Below are 15,625 nucleotides of genomic sequence, written 5' to 3' on the forward strand. Positions count from 1 at the left end.
AGCCACTTCATCACGTGTTTCCTACATACAGCGTAATCTAATTTCTGTGTGTCTATTGAACAAATGTCTGTACTGGAGGTTGACGAAAGGCAATGTAACTGAAGTATTTCATCGAAGTTTCGCAACAAAATTAGTAGTTTTTCATTTAATGTTTCCAAAACTGAAATATGTCCGAAGTCTATTGTTTAAATGGATAAAATAAAACAGCTTTTCTGTACGAAAAAGTTCGGTCTACTAAGATTGCCTCTAAGAAGCAATAAAATTTTACACTAGCGACAACGATTCATTGCTCTTTCGCTGCAATCAACAATACTTGATTGAAATAATTTCTACTTCTTCTGAAATAATATTTCTACCCTGCGTCGTCTTTTATCAGTAGACATGTATTAGATAATGTATCTTGCGTCTGCTTGACGTGTCTGATCAAGTAGCATATGGAGGTGTGCATTCGCACCAGGAGAATTCTTTTATATTTCTGAATATCACTAGAATCACCATTCTCAGTTTCACATCTGTCACCTTCATGGCACTCTATGTATGTATTGTACATGCCACAAACTACTAAGAGCAAGTTAACATCAATTAGTTCAATCAAACGAAATCCCATTAGAGATAGCTGCGGTAATACAATCACAATTCACGTACACGCCGATAGAATCAATAATTTCGTGGCTCCAGTTTTGGCCACTATGGTTTACCAACAGCGACAGTAACAATAGTAACCTTTCTATAGTAGTAGAGCAATGTGTATGGCAATGAACACTGGGTTCGGCAGTGGATCTGTATTATTTTTCTCGGGAAGAAGCTGCTGCTTTTATATTTTAGCACAGATTCAACTCACCTGGGTTTTGAATTTTGTTCTTGGGTCTTTCCCTCTACCATCACCCAGAAATTTCTTACAGTGATGAAGACGTGTCTCATCAAGTAGCATATGGAGGTGTGCATTCGCACGACGAGAATTCTTTTATATTTCTGAATATCACTAGACTCACCATTCTCAGTTTCACATCTGTCATCTTTGTTTTCCTTTTTAGGATACAATTACCATTCAGGATGTCTTCAATATCTTTCATTACTATCACACTGCCTTTCTGTGTTCCAGAGGCCACATTTCACAATATATAGGTTCTATGGCATAAAAATAAGATTCTATGGTCGAAAAGACGCTTTAGCTGCATCTGTCATTTTGTTGCCAGTAATGAGTTAGGATTTTGCAGCAAAATACGTGACTCCAGTGTTTCTGGCAACGACTTTCATACCGTGCATAATGGTAAAGGGTGTTGTAGGCTTGTAGGTGTCAATCTTGATACGACATGTGCCCACTGTTTCTATTAACAAGAGTTTATACCGCTGATAGATGTAGCGTCTAATGCCGTGGGTTTCTCAAGGATTCATCAATGATTGATGGGGACAATGATTTAGCTTTGGATGACACTTCACATACTGGATAATCCAATGTAAATGACACATGAAACTACTTGCTTTTGACCACATCGTTTTGACTTACATAGTGGATCATTTTTCTGTCTCCTGATTCACAGTAAAGTTTATTGATAACAGATGTGTTCCACATGTTGCAACTTCTGCCACGATTAATTGACAACGTTTTTGTCGCCACAGCATGCAAATGTTAGAGTTGTTTGCTGGGCCCCCACTGCACGCCTACAAAGAGAGCTACCAGAGATACATCAGCTCCAGAACCAGCCTAGGTGCCAGCAAGCCAGTACCAGTCGGCGTGTGTGTGAACTGTCTGGATAGTGACATCTTGGGTTGTCGGGTGTTCTGCCGGATATCAGCGTCGTACTTGCACGATATTTCGGTCACGTAGCTCGTAACCTTCATCAGGTGCGACCTGAGACTGCTCCTCGAGTGGACCTGGTCCAGTATTTATGCCTATATTTATATTTATATTTATAGGCATAAATACTGGACCAGGTCCACTCGAGGAGCAGTCTCAGGTCGCACCTGATGAAGGTTACGAGCTACATGACCGAAATATAGTGCAAGTACGACGCTGATATCCGGCAGAACACCCGACAACCCAAGATGTCATTAGATCGCCGGGAAAGCCTGAATAGTGTCTGGATAGTGGTTAAAACGCACTGTCTTGTTGTCCACGGTTCCCCTTACAACTGCGACAACAGGTACCAGCCTTGCTGCCTGCAGTGCACGCATCAACGATCGTGGCGCTGCGACCATGACACTATATTGTGCCTGCTAGTCATGTGCTCCCCGCAGTTCATCACTCGCACTCTTCCTCCAAGCGTTCGCTCAGCAGCTTCCAATCGTCAGCATATGCCAGCACACACTTCTGGTTTTACACCAGCCACACCTAGCGGGTCATCGGCTGGAGTTTGTGCTCAACCCCCGAGCATTCACACAGCGCACATTATGGGCTTTGACCCAGCCACATCTAGCGGCTCAATCGTCAGTGCTCACACTCAGTCTCGAAGATACGCTCAGGCTACTGGATCTACTTGGAGCCACCAGCATTCTTGCTACACTGAGACTTACCTTTCCGATGCTTGACAAACCAAGAGCCTGGTATCTCATCTTGATATTGTGACTATTCAGAGGCTATCATCTTACCTTGCAGTCCAATTTGTCTTCTTGTTAATTAAAGCTCCAGGGCAGAGGAGAGTGAATCTATGTTTTTTAAAGAAACCTTATTGATTCTTGTTACCAGGGTGTAAGTTCTTCCACAGACTCTCATGTTGGACACATGAATTAACAACAAGAGTGAAGTTCTGTTCTCGCAGCACTGGACCCCATCTGCTATCTTACCCCCCTCCCCCTCCCCCACACTGCACTTTTCTGCCGCACTCCTCCAGCCCAACACTGCTGCTGCCACTCTGTGCCTTTGCCAAGAGAATTCAGCCATGGCTGACGCAACACAATATTTGCGATGGGGACGAAAGTTTGCAACGTTTCATTTCAATTATTAGCAAAGGAGTTTTAAGGGAGCTTGAACCTTGAACGACACTTACATACTGCACCTCAGGTAGGCAGTGCATAACATTTCCTTTTTTCCACTACTACGTGTGCTCACATATGATAATTGTGACAGTATGTTTGTCACCAACTCAGACACGACTCCTCAGGTTCTGGCGTACCAAGACACCGGAGGTACGCTGCCACTGCTCCTGAAGTGCCTCCAGGGTCAACCACCACTGGGCAGCTCTGCCGCAGCTTCCCACTTCAGGCACACCACCATAACACTCTTTTCCGCAATTTGAACTACGCTTTCTCACACATGGACCTACCTTCAAGTGACACCTTTCAACAGGTTTCCTCCTTTGATTTTACCGGAAACGACTTCCTTTACCAAATGCCGACGAGTAGCACCAGTGGTCGACCCTCGTCTCTTACCCGAGGCTCAACCATACTCCTCTTTGGCTTTGTATAACTGTTGTGTTCCTATGCACACTACGCAATAAGAGGTATCAAAATTGACGTGACGGCGTGATGGTATTCCTTCCTAGCCCTACCTTGTCCAGTTTTCATTTCTAAGTGCTTTCTCACCTATGTTCTCCCTCTGGGCGCGCCACAGCTTTTAATTTACATTCATGGGTGTTTTCACATTACTGTTGGCCTTACAAGCCCATCTCTCTCCAAACATTGCCTTTCTTGGTGCTGTCACACTGCTCATTACAACATTCTCTCTCAATATGCCTTGGAAGACTCTTCCATGCGCTTCGGCGGTCACCTGGCACAAAATGTTCACTACATTCATTTCACAAGTTCTCTCGCACTACCACTCGCCCTGAAGACGCAACGTCCCTTAACACATTCATTTCAAAATGCTCTTGTAGTGCTGTCTACTCTCTGGGCACAGAAAAGACGATAATTCAGACACTCCACTAACCGCCCCCTCCCTCCCCCCGGCGTGATTCGTTGTCAGTATTTCATTTCAGGGATCTCTTATACTACCACGCACTTTTGGTACAAAATATATCCACAGGCGTTTGTTACTAGATGCGCTTCGACATGGCGTCTTGGTATGTCAGATCGTCAACTTTTCGTTTTCCAATTCTCGACCCATTCTCCTCTGCTACACAGATTATCATATACTCATCTGATATTAAAAGATGTAATACGTTCTAAAAGGGCATTCCAGCTGCACAGTTCCAACCTCACTCTCAAAGAATCCGCCAGCGGATGACAGCCTCTCTGGGCCACCTACTGCACTTGTACTATTAGGTGTCTCTTTGAAGATTACCTCCAAACAGTTTTCTTCACGCAGACCCCAACGTTGGCAGCCACGCCCAGACCACCTTTATCAGCCTTCAGAATAGAACCAGGATCACAGGAAAGAAGGCCGGCCGGGTTGGCCGAGCGGTTCTAGGCGCTATGACTGATCGCATCAGTGAAGGGGAAAGTCAATATACCTCGAAGATTATTGGAAAGTGACGTCAAAATGACGAGTCTTATAACACTCGATTCTATTACGAAATTCGATAGCAGTCCAAGAATGAAGAACTTCGGAGACGCCATACTGGATTTAGTCGTTCTTGTTTCGTCGTTACTGCTTACGTCCTATGAAAGTATCCTGTCACAAATACTTCACTCTTGAGACGATCTGTTATAATTAAATGTCAGTTAATGACATATCGATGGTAAAATCCTTCAGGACAATCGAAGATGAAAATTTAACATGAAGTGCCGGCTGGGGTGGCCGAGCGGTTCGAGGCTCTACAATCTGGAACCGCGCGACAGCTACGGTCGCAGGTTCGAATCCTGCCTCGGGCATGGATGTGTGTGATGTCCTTAGGTTCGTCAGGTTTAAGTAGTTCTAAGTTCTAGGGGACTGATGACCTCTGAAGTTAAGTCCCATAGTGCTCAGAGCCATTTTTTTTAACATTAAGTCTTAAAAAGAGCCAAAGTTGTCCGAGTTCTTTGTAGAAAGAGGCGTGCAGTTACGAAGTCAAAAGGAGTAAGTTGCGTCTTGCTATATTCCAATACTGTTTTATACACCTTCGCGATTGTACAAGATTCTGGTACATTCATTTTACTTTAACAGAAGTATATAATGTAATCTTCAAGGTTACTGTACGTACGTATAAGAGCACTCTCTCTCAGGAGTGAATTTCTTCGAGTTTGTGAACAGGCCAGGGAATGTAGACGAGCAAATTTTGTAAACGGCTGTCTCAACCACATCCACATTAACAGCTAAAATTGGGTAGAAAAAGTGATAATGAATGTTGGAAGTGACCTGCTGGTATATATTGAAATATATGTAAAGTAGTAGGGTTGTGTGACAACTTTCGTTTTTCAAGAAGACCGTGCTACAAACTGCCTTGTTTCTTTTTCTACCTGTAGCAAATACAGTCGTTTTTGGACTCCACATGCACTGTTTCTGGAGTATGCGTACTAATAATGTGTTTCATTACTCAGCTATGGGGGGCACATATTATTCTGTAAATATAATTGGAAGTAATTTATAGAATGGATTTTGTACCACGAATGAATCACAGATACAGTATAATCAATTTGAATACGGCAACAGAAAAGTTAACCATGTTTTAACTACATGTTTTTCTCTCTGAATTGATGTCATAAGATGTCGTGAAGGCTTTTACCGAGTCTACGTCATTGGCACTGAGTTGTAAGTTTCAAGTTACTGTAGCTTCTCCCTTACAAAAACGTATCCTTCTTGTTGGCATTGTATCAATACGATCACAATGCGTTCATCGTTTGAAGCGACATCTCGTCACTAATGAGTCAGAGTCGAGTGAAACGTTCCCACCCCTCAACTAGCTTTATATCTCCCCTTCGCACACCTTAGTTCAGTAAAACTGGATTCCACCACGAAACTCGATATCGGTAGACAAATGTACTGGACAAGCTGACGCAATTTTGACGTCACTTCTCGGTAAGCTTCGAGTGAAACAGGCTCCCTCAGTGGAGCGGGCGTCCTCGGTTGGCAGGCGTCTCAGGTGGTGCCTGCGGACGCTGTGGGCCCATCGCTTTCTCGACCGGTGGGAGGATCCGGCTTGCATTGTCACCTCGCTGTCGCGAGGGACCGCTTTGCCAACCTCACGTGCAGCTGCAACCACCGGTCAAGGTGGTCGCCTTCACTACTGTACGCAACCCGTCCTACATACTTGTCGATCGACGCCCAAAAATTATGATGATTCCGAAGAAAGCTCTCCCTTTTCACAGTAGAATCATACCAATAACAGAGCTTATCCTGCATTCTCATTAAACACATCGAAAACTGCAGAAAAATAGCTGATCATTATATCCTCAAAGGATACAAATAAAAAAAAAGTTTTTTCTGCTCTGTGGTGTTACATTAATAAGACATTTTATTCAGTGGCCCTGCGGTTCTAGGCGCTACAGTCTGGAACCAAGCGACCGCTACGGTCCCAGGTTCGAATCCTGCCTCGGGCATGGGTGTGTGTGATGTCCTTAGGTTAGTTAGGTTTAATTAGTTCTAAGTTCTAGGCGACTGATGACCTCAGAAGTTAAGTCGCATAGTGCTCAGAGCCATTTGAACCATTATATTCATTTAATATATAATAATAATATACCTTCAGTTATTTAACCACAGTTCATCATTAACGTTTTACATTAAATGAAACATGATACATGGTTTTCCGCTCCTCTCTCTTAATAACTTTTCCTCTGTTTCCTGGTCGGTCGAGGCATGGATATTCCTTCATATCTGGAAATAGTGAAAGTAACTTTTACTAGACATGAACTTTACAAAAAGTGCGTCTTGTCTCCCGCTGGAAGGGCTGCAACAATTCTAATGCCACACGACTTATTCAGACGTGCGTCGTCTCGCAGTGATAATAATAATAATAATAATAATAATAATGAACGAATTAAAAGTATGAAACCCATGACGTGTTATTCGTCACTATTAGTTTAAATCGTATTATAAGTTTTCCGCGTTTTCTCGCAACGTACTTTATTGTTAGCTGCGTCTAATACAGAAAAAAAATTCCTGTGGTGCCATAATTTTTTGGAGTGAAGTTGACGACAATTTTTCTTGTCTTGTATGTGTGAGAATGTGATACCACTCCAGTGACCCCTATTTTCATCTGCTGCCCCACAAAGTCTATGTGATCGTCCCTTGATTTCTTGTAAACGACACAGTCATTGTGAACTCATTTTTACTCGTATAGCAGATATTTTCTCAATTGAATTCTTACGAACTGAAGTACGGGTATGTCTTACAAACAACAGATGATTCTGTAGTACCCCTAAACGTCAAACGTAACTTTACGTTTAAGCTTCCTGGCAGATTAAACCTCTGTGCCGCACGGAGACTAGAATTAGCAACCTTTGCCTTTCGCGGCCAAGTGCTCTACCGTCTGAGCTTCCCAAGTATGACTTATGACACGTCCTTACAGCTTTACTTCCACCAGTACCTCATCTCCTACCATCAAAACTTCACAGAAGCTCTTCTGCGAAACTTGCAGGACGAACACTCCTGGAAGAAAGGATACTGTGGAGACATGGCTTATCCACAGCCTGAGGGATGTAGCGGAGTGTGCGCTGATATGAAACCTCCTGGGAGATTAAAACTGTGTGCCGGAGCGAGACACAGGACCTTTGCGTTTCGCAGGCAAGTGTTCTGTCGCGAAATTCAAAGGTCCCGATTTCGATTCTCGGTCCGAGACACAGTTTTAATTTGTCAGGAAGTTTCATGTCTGCGGACAGTCTGCTATATAGTGAAAATTTCATTCTGTCAACTTCAATTTTTACTGCAAGCATATTGTTAACTTCCGCATAATCTAATGATGTCGTGTCTATTTACTCAACAAGGGAGAATTCGAAAATTCTCAGAGTTTGAATCTTAGATGGAAAAAGTTGGCCTTCTGTACTAAATTGACTATGAAGGTACACAGTGATACCGTCTACATCTACGCTCCACTAGTCACGATATGGTGTTTGTTGGAGGGTACTTCACGTATCGCGCCACTTCCCTCTTCCCTTTCCCTGTCGCAACCTGTATGTGACAACAACGACTTGTGGAGCCGTTCTGCAACGTCTACCCTCTCATTTTACCATAAAGATCGTCTCGCGAGATACATGTAGAAGGAAGTAATACATTAGGTCACTCTTCTTGGAACATACGCTCTCGGAATCAAAAATTGTGAACCACACTGTGATGTACAAGCCTCTATTCTAGCGTCTGCCAACGGAGATGGAGAGAATTTTCTACATCTACATCTAAATACGTACTCCGCAATCCACCATACGGTGCGTGGCGGAGGGTACCTCGTACCACAACTAGCATTTTCTCTCCCTGTTCCACTCCCAAACAGAACGAGGGAAAAATGACTACCTATATGCCTCTGTACGAGCCCTAATCTCTCTTATCTTATCTTTGTGGTCTTTCAGCGAAATATAAGTTGGCGGCAGTAAAATTGTACTGCAGTCAGCCTCAAATGCTGTTTCTCTAAATTTCCTCAGTAGCGATTCACGAAAAGAAAGCCTCCTTTCCTCCAGAGACCCCCACCCGAGTTCCTGAAGCATTTCCGTAACACTCGCGTGATGATCAAACCTACCAGTAACAAATCTAGCAGCCTGCCTCTGAATTGCTTCTATGTCCTCCCTCAATCCGACCTGATAGGGATCCCAAACGCTCGAGCAGTACTCAAGAATAGGTCGTATTAGTGTTTTATAAGCGGTCTCCTTTACAGATGAACCACATCTTCCCCAAAATTCTACCAATGAACCGAAGACGACTATCCGCCTTCCCCACAACTGCCATTACATGCTTGTCCTACTTCACATCGCTCTGCGATGTTACGCCCAAATGTTTAATCGACGTGACTGTGTCAAGCGCTACATTACTAATGGAGTATTCAAACATTACGGGATTCTTTTTCCTATTCATCTGCATTAATTTACATTTATCTATATTTAGAGTTAGCTTTCTTTACACCAATCACAAATCCTGTCCAAGTCATCTTGAATCCTCCTACAGTGACCCAACAACGACACCTTCCAGTACACCACAGCATCATCAGCAAACAACCGCACATTGCTATCCACCCTATCCAAAAGATCATTTATGTAGATAGAAAACAACAGCGTACCTACCACACTTCGCTGTGGCACTCCAGATGTTACCCTCACCTCCGATGAACACTCACAATCGAGGACAACGTACTGGGTTCTTTTACTTAAGAAGTCTTCCAGCCACTCACATATTTGGGAACCAACCCTATATGCTCGTACCTTAGTTAGGAGTCTGCAGTGGGGCACCGAGTCAAACGCTTTCCGGAAGTCAAGGAATATGGCATCCGTCTGATACCCTTCATCCATGGTTCGCAAGATATCATGTGAAAAAAGGGCGAGTTGCGTTTCGCAGGAGCGATGCTTTCTAATGCCGTTCTGATGCATGGACAGCAGCTTCTCTGTCTCAAGGAAATTCATTATATTCGAACTGAGAATATGTTCGCGAATCCTGCAACAAACCGATGTTAATTTTAGTGACCCTTTCGCACCATGGACGGAACGAGCTGTTTTCCTTTGCATAATTGTTATCTATTTAATTAGTCAGCCCCAGGTGGTAAGGATCGAACACGGGTTTTTATGCTGTTCCGTTAGTGGGTGCACTACAGTGTAATTATATATTTAGCTGCACACTCTCAAGTTCTCAAGCTAAAGAGTTTAGCTTACAAGAGGAGTAGCAGGTCGCAGCTGCTTGGGAATGCTTTCAATGCATCTAAGTACTGCACTTGTATTCGCTACCGTTTTGCGTGTTCATTCCACTGTAAATTCCTCCGTGCGCATACTCTTAGATGCTTGGTTGGTATGATTGCTCCAAGTGATTCTTCGGTAATCGTACAATAAAAAGTAGCGAATTTTTCCACTTATTGATGCGGAATACATTAATTTGTTTATGTTGAAGTTAAACTGCCAATTCCTGTATAAAGCGTGGATCCTATGTAAGCCTTTCTACATTTCGCTAAGGTTTCCTGTCACTGCGATTTCTCTACATAGAACCGCATCAGTTCCCGTTCTCATGGAGCTTATGACATTATCCACTAGATAATTTATACATATTATGAAGAGTAGCGCGCTTGACACACAGCTTTTAAGTTTGAAAATTTCTCTCCGTTAGCGAGAGACTGTGTCTGGTTTGATAGGAACAATGTCACGCTACAACCCGTCGTAATCCAAAGACTCTGGGACTTGATAAGTTGAAATCTCTCCCTGACACTAATTTGCTCGCGAGATTTTCAAGTTCCGCCACGAAGGCTACTGAAGCATGTTTAATCTGTCATAAATTGTTTCACATTCGGAATTTACACTATCCTTACTAGATATTGACTTCTTTTTCTTTGACAGGTTTGATGCGGCCCGCCATGATCTCCTCTCCTGTACCAACCTCTTCATCTCAGAGTAGCGCCGGCCGTTGTGGCCGAGCGGTTCTAGGCGCTTCAATTCGGAACCGTGCTGCTGCTACGGTCGCAGGTTCGAATCCTGCCTCGGGCATGGATGTGTGTGATGTCTCTAGGGTAGTTAGATTTAAGTAGTTCTAAGTCTAGGGAGCTGATGACCTCCGATGTTAAGTCCCATAGTGCTTAGAACCGTTTGAACCATCTCAGAGTAGCACTTGCAGCGTTGGGTTAGTTGAACTGGTGGAAGAGACCAAACGGCGAGGTCTGAGGTCTCATCGTATTAGGGAAGGGTGGGGAAGGAAGTCGGCCGTGCCCTTTCAAAGGAACCATCCCGGCATTTACCTGAAGCGTTTTAGGGAAATTACGGAAATACTAAATCAGGATGGCCAGAACCTGGATTGAACCGTCGTCCTCTCGAATGCAAGTCCAGTGTGCTAACCACTGCGCCACTTCGCTCTGTGTAGCACTTTCAACCTACGTCCTCAATTATTTGCTGGATGTAGCCCAAGCTCTGCCTTCCTCTACAGTTTTATTTCCTGATGTCTTCTGTTACCATGGTTTTCCCACATTTACTTTCCTTGTATCTAAATTTTTCATTCCAACTTCTGCAATCGCCCTTTTTAGAGATGTCACGTCTTCTTCAACGGAACAGCCTGCAGAGCTATTAATTGTCGCGGTTTCTATAGCCTCAGAGAACTTCAAGCGTATCCCTTCGTTTTTTAGTATTTCCGTATTCCACTTCTTTGCACATTATGTCTTCTTAGCTACTCACTTGAACTTCGCCTAATCTGCGTCATCACTAAATTGTGATGTGAGTCTATACCTGCTCCTGGGAACGCCTTACAATCCAGTATCTGATTTCTGAATCTCTGCTTGACAATGATGTGATCTGACGGGAATCTTCCCGTATCTCTTTGCCTTTTCCAAGTATACCTCCTCCACTTGTGAATCTCGAATAGAGTATTCGTGATTACTAGCTGATATTTGTTGCACAACTCAAATAGCCTTTCTTCTATTTGTTCCTACTACCAAGCCCATATTTTCCCGTAACTCTTTCTTCTACTCCTTACCCTACAATCGCATCCCAGCTTTCCATGACTGTTAGGTTTTCATCTCACTTTACGTACTGAATTACAGTTCAATAGCCTCATATACCTTCTCTGTCTCTTTATCTTCGGCATGTATACCTGAACTAGTGTTGTCAGCGTTGGTTTGCTGCCCTATTATTTAAGCTACAGACTCACCTCTTCCCAGACTATCAGGCTTGATATACATTCCAATTGTAGCTAAAAATAGCATTGCTGTTCACTTCTGGTTAGAGAAGTCTTACTCTTCCTGATACTATATTGAAATTATTACCGCTTGTAAGTGAAACTAGTTCTGAGACATTTACATGGTCGCCCATGCAATTAACTGATACTGTATATTGACGATTGCTGTCATCAGTAACTGATGGATCTGAAATTCTCCTTTTTCCGAATTCAAAATGTTTTTTCGTTTTCTGAATACCACACATACTCTACTCCCGAAGTTGCCGCTATCTGGCTCTGATCTACTAACAGGGGTCCAACATTTCACCATCTGATAGCGGAGGTCGAAAAATCCGCACCCGAAACGTAAAAAATGGTTAAAATGGCTTTAAGCAGTATGGGAATTAAAATCTGAGGTCATCAGTCCCCTAGAACTTAGAACTACTTAAACCTAAGTAACCTAAGGACGTCACACACATCCACGCCCGAGGCAGGATTCGAACCTGCGACCGTAGCACTAGCGCGGTTCCTGACTGAAGCGCCTAGAACCGCTCGGCCACAGTGGCCGGCCTCAACGTCACAGAGTCATCTGAGTCTCTTGTTTAAACCTTCCAGTCAGCGCCAAACCAAAATACTGAAGCAGTTCCGGGAACGATGATTTATAAATCTAGACCGCCTTTCACCAGACGTGCGAGGCTAATTGTTTCCGGCCATTCAGCCAGTCGCCTATTGGAATCGACGATGGCATCTGCACACAGGCGGCAGGGGCCATTCCTATCGACGCGAGCGACGATTTGCAGCCGACAGCAACCAGTGGATTCAGTGTCAGTCGGTAGAGCCATATCAGCATCACGGTCGTCAGCGCACCCTCCAGTACCCCTCTCCATCCCAACTTCCCGATCTACCTTTTCTTCCTGAGGTGACCCAACACGCAGCTAGAGTTACCAATGACGAGCAAGCCAGTGGCGTACGTAGGTAGTTTGACACTCGGTGTGGAGTATTAGTCCGTACCTCCCACCCCGACACACCCACCACCCCCAACAACTCCACAAAAATATCAAATAATACGTTTGGGGAAAGCAATTATTGATAGAAGAATTTAATTAAGTAAAGTATAATGTTAATTATATTGTAAACAGATTTTATAATTCGAAACAAATAAGCATAACAAATTTTTACAAATAATATAGTGTAAATATTATTCACGAAGCAGTACTTTAGGGTACGTAACTTCAACTTGCAACTTACAATCCCTTCCTTCGAACTTTTTCTGGTGAAAGATTTTGCAGTTAATACGATACCATTAGTTGCGCTATATTCGATCGATGAGATTGCCAAACTAGAGAGTCTTTCCTGCCTCAAAGTGAACCTACGATAGTTTTTAGCTAGTTTGAATTTTGAGAAACTCATCTCACATGAGGCTACCTAAATACACAAATTTAAGAAAGATCTTTGCACCAAAATGAGGTTGACAACAGATTTCGAAAATTCGCATTCATCGACGAACTGCAAGAATCTTAAAGATATCCAACCAAGAGACATTTCTTTTAGAACTCAGGCTTGCCGAAGTCTTCTTAGGCATGCAAAGATATCATCGTCAGAAATCTCGTCATTTTGTCAATAAAATTCTTTACGTTCGTGGAAGTTCCGATCCTAAGCCTTTAATTAGGTTTCTGGGCTCTAAAACAGCAGTTTGGCAACGTGTCTCGATCTCTTGCATGAACCTATCGATGTACTCTAACAATTACTTTCTTAGTTCGCGGTGCAAAGTCAGCACCTCATTTGCAGCATTTCCTCTAGGCATCTTTTTCTTCTTCCTGGTAGTTCTACTTTTTCCACTGGAATGCCTATCTCGTCACATGTGTCGTTCGCAGACGAAGTGCTTCGTCAATGAGATAATTTCTCGTGTATTACCCAAAAGATCTTCGGACTTTACTTCACAATACACATTCCGAAGCCGACTCCAAGAATCTGTAAATACTTTCGAACATGGTTGACTTCTTTTTAGACAGTACTCCGTAAATACGAAAAAAAATCACATAATAAAAGTAACAGAGATTGAGGAGCACCTCTAATATCTATGGTATCCGAAGAATCAGACAGTTCCTCATTGGCATCGATATTCTTTTTAAAGCAGTGAAACACTGGCTTAACAGCTTCGTATAGAGCACTCCACCGTGTATCTTTAGACGCATAACTTTAAGTCCAACGTCTTTCAGAAGGATCATCCTTGTCCGATGTTTCAATCCCAACGAGGCATACCATGCTCGCTCAGATTTCAGCAACTAACAACACATCATACCTGTTATTTATTTATTCCGACGTGTAAGGGTCAGCCGTGAGGCCAGAGCTCACTTTCGCCTCCCACCAATATTCACGACGTCGCCACTGTTCGTCATTCCCACTCAGGCGAGTGTGAACTGTCCAGGATAGGCGATACATCTGGGTTCCTAGGCTACCCCCGAGGTACTGGAGATGAAAGAGTTTTCGCCGTAGGTGTCTGAACGTCAACGCAGCCTGACGCAGCAGGCTGAAATCTGTTGACCGTGGCCAAAGAAACTTCCAGCTGTTTTCGGACAGTGGTCAGTTCCCCCTGCATCCTTACAAAACAAGTGGACCCCTATTCATCTCAACCTACGTTCAACAGCACAACGAGAAATATGATATTAAACCAGGCAGTCGTTATAAACAATCTAAGCGGTAGTACTTCGCTGCTGCCGGCGATAAGTGCACCGCTATGTTAGCTACAGAGACACTAACCCAAACAGTGAGCGAACTGGTACTGTTCACTTCGTCACAGAAGCATGTAAAAAAATTGAACGAGGTACTCCTGCTGCTGGTGGTGCCAACTGCTCGCTCCTCTGTGACTGGGGCACCACTCCGTCCTAGGTGAGTGTTCAGAATCCCACTTTCTTATTGCATCAGAATAAGAAGAGATGGATACCGTATACTGTAATATACGAATATACTTATATATTCACCCAAGAGTGTTTCTTGCTAGTTCCAGAAGATAAGTCAGAACTAGAGACACAGTCAAAGGAAATATACAGATATCACACTGTATTGAAACTTTAAGTAGGTAAGTAGAAAGATGCTGTTTGCAATATGAGCTTGACTGAAGACGGTTCTAAACAATTATTCAAACTGTAAATTCATCCTATATTTCATCATTCGTTAAACGTGTCTCCACATAAAACTTCGTTTTCCCCCGTTTTTAGTTAATGTAATCATTGCAATATTTTGCTATGTAAACACTCGGTCATTTTTGTATATTCTGTACAAATAATATCTGTGTAAGTCGCACATCATGATTATCTGTATCCAGAATGAACTTTTCATTCTGCAGCGGAGTGTGTGCTGATATGAAACTTCTTGGTAGATTAAAACTGTGTGCCGGACCGAAACTCGAACTCGGGACCTTTGCCTTTCGCTGGCACGACTCCCGATCCGTCCTTATAGCTTCAATTCTATACCTTGTTTCCTACCTCCAAACTTGCAGGGAAGCCCTTCTGCGAACCTTGCAGAAATAGCAATCCTGGACGAAAGGCATTACAGACATGACTTAGCCACAGCCTGGGGGATGTTTCCTGAATATCAGCTCTCACTCCGCTGCAGTGTGAAAATTTCATTTTGGAAACATCCCCCAGGCTGTGGCTAAGCCATGGTTCAAATGGCTCTGAGCACTATGGGACTTAACATCTATGGTCATCAGTCCCCTAGAACTTAGAACTACTTAAACCTAACTAACCTAAGGACAGCACACAACACCCAGTCATCACGAGGCAAAGAAAATCCTTGACACCGCCGGGAATCGAACCCGGGAACCCGGACGTGGGAAGTGAGAACGGTACCGCACCACCACGAGCTGCGGACTGGCTAAGCCATGTCTCCGTTGTATCCTTTCTTCCAGGGGTGCTAGTTCTGCCAGGTTCGCAGAAGAGCTTTCGTGAAGTTTGGAAAGTAGGAGACGAGGTACTGGCTGAACTGAAGCTGTGAGGAGGGGTCGTG

General features: G+C 43.5%; 1 protein-coding gene across 1 annotated transcript in view; it reads right to left on the minus strand.

The window, feature by feature from the left end:
* Window positions 1–15,625, minus strand: part of LOC126251612 (chymotrypsinogen 2-like) — a 392,513-nt gene that overhangs the window by 175,834 nt on the left and 201,054 nt on the right. The gene's annotated exons all lie outside the window — the stretch shown is intronic.

Source organism: Schistocerca nitens, chromosome 4, assembly GCF_023898315.1.
Source record: "Schistocerca nitens isolate TAMUIC-IGC-003100 chromosome 4, iqSchNite1.1, whole genome shotgun sequence".
Lineage (NCBI taxonomy): Eukaryota > Metazoa > Arthropoda > Insecta > Orthoptera > Acrididae > Schistocerca > Schistocerca nitens.